Below are 10866 nucleotides of genomic sequence, written 5' to 3' on the forward strand. Positions count from 1 at the left end.
TCATACACCATGACCAAGTAGTATTCATCTCAGGGATGCAAGGATGGTACAACATCACAAATTAATAAACGTGATTCATCACATAAACAAAATGAGAGACAAAAACCACATAGACATATCAATTGATGCAGAAAAAGGTTTCGACAAAATTCAACACCCTTTTTTGATAAAAACTCTCAACAAGGTAGGAATAGAAGGATCATACCTCAACATAATAAAAGCCATATATGACAAACCCACAGCCAACATCATGCTCAATGGGCAAAAACTAAAACCATTTCCCCTGAGAACAGGAACAAGACAGGGATGCCCCCTCTCACCACTCCTGTTCAACATAGTACTGGAAGTACTAGCCATTGCGATGAGACAAGAAGAAGAAATAAAAGGCATCCGAATTGGAAAAGAAGAAGTAAAACTGTCCTTATTGGCAGATGACATGATACTGTACATAGAAAACCCTAAAGACTCCATCAAAAATTATTAGAGTTAATAAATGAATTGGGCAATGTAGCAGGATACAAAATTAATGCCAAGAAATCTATGGCATTTCTTTATACCAATAGTGAACTTACAGAAAGGGAGACTAAAAAAGCAATCCCATTTACGATTGCACCAAAAAAATTAAGATACCAAGGAATAAACTTAACTAAGGAGGTAAAAGACTTCTATGCAAAAAACTACAGGACACTGAAACAAGAGATAGAGGAAGACATAAACATATGGAAGAACATAGCGTGTTCATGGATTGGTAGAATCAACATCATCAAAATGTCCATACTACCCAAAGCAATCTATACATGCAATGCAATCCCCATTAAATTACCAATGGCATATTTCACAGATCTAGAACGAATGTTCCAAAAATTCATCTGGAATAAAAAAAAGGCCCCGAATAGCTGCAGCAATCCTGAGAAAGAAGAACAAAGTAGGTGGGAACTCAATACCAGATATCAAACTGTATTACAAAGCCACTGTTCCTAAAACAGCTTGGTACTGGCACAAGAACAGACATATAGATCAATGGAATAGAATAGAGAATGCAGAAATTGACCCAAAGCACTATGCCCAATTAATATTCGACAAAGGAGGCAAGAGCATACAATGGAGTCAAGATAGTCTCTTCAATAAATGGTGTTGGGAAAATTCAACAGATACATGCAAAAAGATGAAACTAGACCACCAACTCACTAAAATAAACAACTTCACAAAAATAAACTCAAAATGGATAAAAGACTTAAACATAAGACAGGAAACCATAAAAATACGAGAGGAATCCATAGGCAGGGAAATAGCAAACATATGTTGAAGGAATTTCTTCTCTGATAATGCTCCTAGGGCAATGGAAACTAAAGATAAAATAAACAAATGGGACTACATTAAAATAAAAAGCTTTTGCATAACCAGTGGACATAAGACATTGGGGGGTAGGGGAGGCTAGGGGACTGTCTAGGGCGGGGGGATAAAATGGACACATATGTAATACCCTTTGTAATACTTTAAGCAATAAAAAAAATAAAATAAAATAAAATAAAATAAAATAAAATAAAATAAAATAAAATAAAATAAAATAAAATAAAATAAAATAAAAAGCTTTTGCACAGAAAAGGAAACCATCAACAAAACAACAAGAAGACCCACTGCTTTGGAGAACATATTTGCCAATGATATCACCGGTAAGGGTTTAATCTCCAACATTTACAAGGAACTCATGAAACTTAATAATAGTAAGATAAACAATCCAATCAAAAAATGGGCAATTGACCTAGATAGACACTTTTCGAAAGAGGACATACAGAGGGCCGAAATACATATGAAAACATGTTCAAAGTCACTAATTATAAAAGAGATGCAAATCAAAACGACAATGTGGTATCACCTCACACCTGTCAGAATGGCTATCATCAACAAATCAACAAACAACAAGTGTTGGAGAAGATGTGGAGAAAAAGGAACCCTTCTGCACTGCTGGTGGGAATGCAGACTGGTGCAGCCACTCTGGAGAACAGTATGGAACTTCCTCAAAGAACTAAAAATGGAACTCCCATTTGACCCAGTGATCCCAGTTCTAGGAATATATCTCAAGAAGCCAGAAACACCAATCAGAAAGGATATATGCACCCCTATGTTCATAGCAGCATAATCCACCATAGCTAAGCTCTGGAAACAGCCTAAATGCCCATCAGAAGATGAGTGGATTAAAAAACTGTGGTACATCTACACAGTGGAATACTACGCTGTGGTAAAAAAGAAAGAACTCTTGCCTTTTGCAACAGCTTGGATGAAACTGGAGAACATTATGCTAAGTGAAATAAGCCAGTCAGAGAAAGATAAATACCACATGATCTCACTCATTTGTGGAATATAGAGAACAACATAGACTGATTAACAGAGACAGATCCAAAGACAGAGAAACAGCAATCAGACTATTAATCCCCAGAGGGAAAGTAGGGGAGGTGGGGGTAAGGGGAAGAGATCAACCAAAGGACTTGTATGCATGCATATAAGCCAAACCAATGAACATGGACAACAGGGGTATGAGAGCAGGAGTGGTGGGCAGTGTGAGGATGGGGTTTAATGGGGGGAATGAGGACACATTTGTAATTCCTTAACTAATAAAGAATTTAAAGATTTTTAAAAAATGAATAAGGAAAAAAAGGTACAAGTTTATTTATAATATTTTCTTGAGATTATCTCTATTCTTTTTCTATGCTTGGACATATATAACACACATATTTTATAAAAACAAGAATATGACAAAAATATTGCTTTGTAATATGTTTTTCACCTGGTATATTGTGAACATATTTTTATATTAAATCTTTATCATTGTTATTAAATTCTTTGCTGACATTGAAAAAAAATTGACAACTTGTGCAAAAATCAACAAGAAATGGATGAAAATAATCAATAACTTACTTAAGAATTAAGAAGAAATGAAGAGTGATATAGATGCAATAAAAAACACCATGGAAAGCTTCAACAGTAGACTAGGAGAAGCGCAGGACCGAATTAGCAAATTAGAACACAGGGAAGAAAAACATACAAACTGAACTGCAATTGGAAAAAAAATTAAAATACAGGACAAGAGTCTAAGGGAGCTATAGGACAACATAAAACAAAGCAACATATGAATAATAGGGGTGCCAGAACATCAGGAAGAGGAACAGGGGTTAGAAAACCTAGTTGAAGAAATAATGTTAGGAAATTTCCCTGACCTGGGGAAGCAACAAGTCCACAAGCACAGAGTCCCAAACAAGATGAACCCAAAAAGACCCACACCAAGACACATCATAATTACAATGGCAAATGTTCAGGACAAAGAGAGAATCTAAAAGGCTGCAAGAGAGAGACAAAAGATACATGAAAAGGATCTCCCATTAGATTATCAAATGACTTCTCAACAGAAACACATCAGGCCAGAAAAGAAAGAAAGGAAATTTACAAAGAGATGCAAAGCAAGGGAATGAATCCAAGAATAATTTATCCTGCAAGACTATCATTCAAAATGGAAGGAGAAATAAGGAGCTTGATGGACTAAAAAAGGCTAAGGGAGTTTATCATCACCAAGCCTATAATGCAAGAAATGCTAAAGGGACTGGTGTGAAAAGAAGAAATAAAAAGCTAAGAAAGAAAACAGGCACAAAAAATAAAAATGGCTACAAACAAGTACCTTGCAATAATAAATTTAAACGTAAATGGACTAAATGCTCCAATCAAAAGACATCGAGTGGCTGAATGGATAAAAAAACATGACACATATATATGCTGTCTAAAAGAGACCCACTTCAGAATAAGGGACTTACACAGACTGAAAGTGAAAGGATGGAAAAATATATTTCAGGCAAATGAAATTGAAAGAAAAGCTGAGGTAGCAATACTTACATCTAACAAATTAGACCTCAAAGTGAGGGCCATAACAAGAGATAAGGAAGGCCACTACATAATACTAAAGGGATCTATACAAGAAGAGGATATAACCCTGATAAACATATATGCACCCAATGCAGGAGCACCCAAATACATTAAAAAAAAAAACTCCTGGAAGATATCAAGGGAGAGATCAACAACAATACAATCATAGTAGGGGACTTTAATACACCACTGGCATCACTGATTAAACCCTCTAGACAAAAATTAGCAAAGAAACAGCAATCCTAAATGACTCACTAGACCAGAAGGACTTAATTGACATCTTCAGAACATTTAACCCCAAAGCCATGGAGTATACATTCTTCATAAGTGCACATGGGACATTTTCAAAAATTGACCACATATTGGGTCACAAGCAAAGTCTCCCCAAATTGAAGAAGATTGAAATCACATCAAGCATTTCCTCAGACCACAATGACATAATATTAGAAACAAACTACAATAAGAACAATCCAAAACATTCAAACACTTGGAAGCTGAAAAGCATGCTATTAAACAATGATTGGGTTACCAAAGAGATCAAAGAAAAAATTAAAAACATCCTGAAACTAATGACAAAAAAACACACTACAATCCAAAATCTATGGGACACAATGAAAACAGTCCTGAGAGGGAAGTTCATAACTCTACAGACCTAACTCAAAAAAAAAAAAAATGGTAATAAATCATCTAATACTACAACCCAAAGGATTAGAAAGAGAACAATAAGAAAAGCCCAGAGTGAGCAGAAGGAAGGAGATAATAAAGATCAGAGCAGAAATGAATGACAAAAGACCAAAAAAAAAAAAAAACACACAATACAAAAGATCAATGAAACCAAGAGCTGGTTCTTTCAAAGAATAAACAAAATTGATGAAACTCTAGCCAGGCTCACCAAAAACCAAAATAAAAAAAAATAAGAAATGAAAGAGGTGAAATAACAACAGAACCCACAAAAACAGAAAGTATTGTTAAAAAATACTATGGACAACTCTATTCTAACAAACTAGACAACCTGGAGGAAATGGACATATTCCTAGAAAAATACAATCTCCCAAAACTCAATCAGGGAGATTTTAAAAATCTAAACAGGCCAAAAACTGTGTAAGAAATTGAAACAGTCATCAAAAAGCTTCCAGCAAACAAAAGCCTGGGGCCAGACAGTTTCACGGGGTAGTCTTACCAAACATTCAAGGAAGAACTAAAACTTATCCTCCTCAGACTATCCCAAAAAATTCAAGAGGAAGGAACACTTCCAAGCTCATTCTATGAAGCCAGCATCACCCTAATACCAAAACCAGATAAAGACAACACAATGAAAGAGAATTATAGGCCAATATCCCTCATGAACATAGATGCTAAAATCCTCAAAAAAAATTCTACTAAATCAAATACAGCAGTACATCAGGAAGATCATGCACCATGACCAAGTAGGATTTATCCTGGGGATGCAAGGATGGTACTATATCCACAAATCAATAAACATGATACATCACATAAACAAATAGAGAGAAAAAAATCACATAGTCATATCAATTGATGCAGAAAAAGCATTTGACAAAATCCAACACCCTTGTTTGATAAAAACGCTCAGCAAGGTGGGAATAGAGGGATCATAATTCAACATAATAAAACTATATTTGACAAACTCACAGCCAACATCATACTCAATGGACAAAAACTAGAACTATTTCCCCTAAGAACAGGAAAAACAGGAATGCCCACTCTAACCACTCTTGTTAGATATAGTACTGGAGGTATTAGCCATTGCAATCAGAGAAGAAGAAGAATTAAAAGGCATCCAAATTGGAAAAGAAGTAAAATTGTCCTTATTCACAGATTACATGATTCTGTACATAGAAAATTCTTAAGACTCCATCAAAAAATTATTAAACTTAATAAATGAATTCGGCCATGTAGCAGAATACAAAATTAACACCAAGAAATCTATGGCATTTCCATACACCAATAATGAATTTACAGAAATATAGACTAAAAAAGCAATCCCATTTATCATCACACACAAAAAATTAATATACCTAAGAATAAACTTGACTAAGGAGGTAAAAGGCCTATATGTGGAAGACTACAGGACACTGAAAAAAGAGATAGGGGAAGACTGAAACAGATGGAAGAACATACCGTGTTCATGGATTGGTAGAATCAACATCATCAAAATGTCCATACTACCCAAAGCAATCTATAGATTCAATGCAATCCCCATTAAAATACCAACAGCATATTTCACAGATCTAGAACGAACTTTCCAAAATTCAACTGCAATAAAAAAGACCTCAAATATCTGCATCAATCCTGAGAAAGTAGCTGGGGTCTCAATACCAGATATCAACCTGTATGACAAAGCCACTGTTCTCAAAACAGCCTGGCACTGGCACAAGAACAGACATATAGATTAATGGAATAGAATAGAGAACCCAGAAATCAACCCAAACCACTATGCTCAATTAATATTCGACAAAGGATGCATTAACATACAATGGAGTCAGGACAGCCTCTTCAATAAATGAGGTTGGGAAAATTGGACAGATACATGCAAAAAAATGATACTAGACCACCAACTTACACCATACACAAAAATAAACTCAAAATGGATAAAGGACTTAAACATAAGACGGGAAATCATTAAAATATTAGAGGAATCCACAGGCAGCAAAATTTCAGTTATATGCCGAAGCAATTTCTTCACTGATACTTCTCCTAGGGCAAGGGAAACTAAAGAGTAAATAAACAAATGGGACTACATCAAAATAAAAAGCTTTTGCACAGCAAAAGAAACCATCAACAAAACAACAAGAAAGCCCACTGCATGGGAGAACATATTTGCCAATGCTATCACTGATAAGCGTTTAATCTCCAACATTTACAGGGAACTCATACAACTTAAAAAAAGGAAGATAAACAACCCAATCAAAAAATGGGCACCAGACCTAAATAGATACTTTTTGAAAGAAGACATAAGGTAGACCAAGAGACATATGAAAACATGCTCAAATTCACTAATCAAATGAGAGATGCAAATCAAAACAACAATGAGGTACCGTCTCACACCTATCAGAATGACTACCATCAACAAATCAACAAACAACAAGTGGTGGCAAGGGTGCAAAGAAAAAGGAACCCTCATGCATTGCTGTGGGAATGCATACTGGTGTAGCCACTGTGGAGAACAGAATGGAGTTTCCTCAAAAAACTAAAAATGGAAAAAGAGAGGAAGATGGCGATCGGCTGGAAGATAGGGAGGGAAAGTGTGTGAGAGAGTGAGGGAGCGATAGAGGAGTGTGTGGATATGTGTGGTGTGTGTGTGTATGAACTAGGGACAGTTAGATTCTGCAGGTCTTCCAAGGGCTTCCAAACCGGACAGTCTTTGACGGTGGAGCCCCACTTCCAGCGCAGACACTCCTGGGTGGCCAGTGCAGGCACAGAGACCACGCCATCTTGAGAAACAGAGCTGCTTGAGATTAGGATCCTGGCCTCAGTACCACCCAGTCTGGTCTCAGACGCAAACCAGGACCTTGCAGCCACTGGGGACAGAGAATCTAGACCACAGCTATAGACCCACAGACACAAAGAATCTAGACATCCCGGCCACAGATTTCTGTAAGTAACAGAACCCATCCCCCTCCCCGCAGGCTTGTGGGCAGCACCATAGTAACTGATAGACGCCCGCTTGCAAGGGTTTGCAGTGCCACTACAGGAATTTGAGCCTAGGAGTGGGTGGACACTCAGAATCTGTTCCCTGCAGTGCCGCTACAGGAATTTGAGCCTGGGAGCGTGCCGACACTAGGAATTTGTTCCCCACAACACAATCCGTCGACCAAACCAGAAGCCCATGCAGGGTGGCAGTGCCACCTGTCTTCGATTCTTGGCAAGTGCTCGCTGAAGTCTGCTTTCTGCAGCATAGGAGCAAACCTCCTGCAAACACAGTGCTACTGTGCAACCCAGTCCCCCAAGCTGAATGGGACCCCAATTCTTCAGGCAGGAGGCAGCACTAAGCACCAGTGACTTGACTCTGTTTCTTATCATGTGTGCCTGGGATCCCTGATTCCCAGACCATTCACACTAAGAGCCAGTGACTCTAATTCTTGGTGCATGCACACACAAGGGTGCTGATTCTCAGTGCAATGCCGCGCGAAGCAACAGAGACCCTGATATTGGATTCTTGGGGAACTCTGGCTCCTGGCACATGCTAGGGGGCTCTGATTTTCAACACACACCAGAGGGGTCTCTTTTTCAGTGTGGTGCAGGTGGGGTCCCTGATTCTAGGGGTACACAAGCCACACTGAGTGCTGGTAATGACTCTGGGAGAGCCAACCCACAAACAGCCACACATCTTAGTGTCGGACCTCTTCAGTGACACTAAGGTGGTGAGAAGCTCCCACTGCACATGGTCCAGGCCCACACAACTCGACGTTTGAACCTTCTGGTGGTAGTCAGAATGGGGAGACGACACAATAGCCAGAGGAAAGAAAATGAGGAGTCACCAAGAAAGGAAATTAGTGAAACTGAACCATACAACGTGACAGAAAAACAATTCAGAGTAATGGTTGTACAATTCATTCTCCAGATAGATAATAAAGTCAACAACCTATATTAAGAATCAGGAAGAAAGGAAAAGTGATATAGCTACAATCAAAAACACCATGGAAGGTTTCAACAGTAGACTAGAAGAAGCAGAGGACTGAATCAGTGAGTTAGAAGATAAGGCAGAGAAATAACTCAATCTGAACAGCAACTGGAGAAAAAAATTAAAAAGGAAGAAGAGAACCTAAGGGAGCTTTGGGACAACAAGAAACGAAGTAACATACACATAATGGGGCTGGAAGAAAGATAAGAAGAGCAGCAAGGATTAGAAAATCTATTTGAAGAAATAATGACAGAAAACTTCCCACATATGGGGAAGAAAAATGTTACACAAGTATAGAGAGTCCCAAGCAAGAGGAATCCTAAAAGACCCACACCAAGACACGTCATAATAACAATGGCAAATGTTCATGACAAAGAGTGAACATTTTAAAGACTGCAAGAGAAACAGAGAGTTACTTACAAAGGATCCCCCATCACATTATCAAATGATTTCTCAACAGAAATACATCAAGCTAGAAGGGAATAGAAGGAGGTATACAAAGTGTTGCAAAGCAAAGGACTGAATCCAAGAATATTCCATCCAGCAAGGCTATCAATCAAAACTGAAGGGTAAATTAGGAGCTTTGCAGGAAAAAAAAAAGGCTAAGGGAGTTTATCACAACCAAGCAGCAATGCAAGAAATGCTAAAGAAAATGCTGTAAAAAGAAGAAATAAAACGGTAAGAAAGAACACAGGCACAAAATAGAAATGACTACAAACAAGTACCTTGCAATAATAACTTTAAACATAAAGGGACTAAATGCTCTAATCAAAAGACATCAAGTGACTGAATGGATAAAAAGACATGATCAATATATATGCTGTCTACAGTAGACCCACCTCAGAACAAGGGACTTATACAGACTGAAAGTGAAGGGATTGAAAAATATTTTTCAGGAAAATTAAAAAAAAAAAAAAGCTGGGATAGCAATACTTATATCTGACAAAAATAGACCTCAAGTGAAGGCCATATAAATAGATAAGGAAGGCCACCTCATAATACTAAAGGGGATCAATACAACAAGACGATATATCTCCGGTAAACATATATGCACCCAATGCAGGAGCACCTAAATACATAAAATAAACTCCATGAAGATATCAAGGGAGAGATAGACAGCAATACAATCATAGTAGGAGACTTAAACACACCGCTGACATCACTGGATAAATCCTCTAGAAAAAAGTCAGCAAAGAAATAGCAATCCTAAATGTCTCACTAGATCAGATGGACTTATTGACATCTTCAGAACAACTCACCTGAAAGCTACGGAATATATGTTTTTCTCAAGTGCACATGGGACATTTATAAAAATAGACCACATACCCTAACTAGTTTGGCTCAGTAGATAGAGCTTCAGCCTGTGAACTCAAGGGTCCCGGGTTTGATTCTGTTCAAGCGAATGTACCTTGGTTGCGGGCACATGCCCAGTAGGGAGTGTGCAGGAGGCAGCTGATCATTGTTTTTCTCTCATCGATGTTTCTAACTCTCTATCCCTCTCCCTTCCTCTCTGTAAAAAAATCAATAAAATATATTTTTAAAAAATAGACCACCAAATTGGGTCACAATCAAAGTCTCCCCAAATTCAAGAATATTTAAATCATACCAAGCATCTTCTCTGACCACAATGGTATAATACTAGAAATAAACCATAATAAAAACAACCCAAAAAACTCAAACAATTTGAAGCTGAATAGCATGCTACTAAATAATGATTGGTTAACAATGAGATCAAAGAAGAATAAAACATCCTGAAAACTAATGACAATAAAAACACAACAATGCAAAATCTACGGGACACAATGAAAGCAGTCCTGAGAGACAATTTTATAGCTCTACAGGCATACCTCAAAAGCAAGAAAAAATGATAGAAAATCATCTAACTCTACAACTCAGAGAATTAGAAATAGAGCAACAAGAAAAGCCCAGAGTGAGCAAAGGAAGGAGATAATAAGAACAGAGCAGAAATAAATAACATAAAGACCAAAAAAAAAAAAATACAAAAGATCAATGAAACCAAGAGCTGGTTCTTTGAAAGGATAAACAAGATTGATGAACCTCTAGCCAGGCTCACCAAAAGCAAAGAGAGAGGACCCAAATAAACATAATCAGAAATGAAAGAGGCAAAATTAACAACAGACCCCACAGAAACAAAAAGAATTGTTAAAAATACTATGAACAACTCTACTCCAACTAACTAGACAACCTGGAGGAAATAGACATATTCCTACAAACAATACAACCTTTCAAAACTCAAACAGGAAGATTCTAAAAATCTCAACAGGCCAATAACTATGGAAAAGAAATGGAAG

Source organism: Myotis myotis, unplaced genomic scaffold (genome assembly GCF_014108235.1).
Source record: "Myotis myotis isolate mMyoMyo1 unplaced genomic scaffold, mMyoMyo1.p scaffold_m19_p_2, whole genome shotgun sequence".
Classification (NCBI taxonomy): domain Eukaryota; kingdom Metazoa; phylum Chordata; class Mammalia; order Chiroptera; family Vespertilionidae; genus Myotis; species Myotis myotis.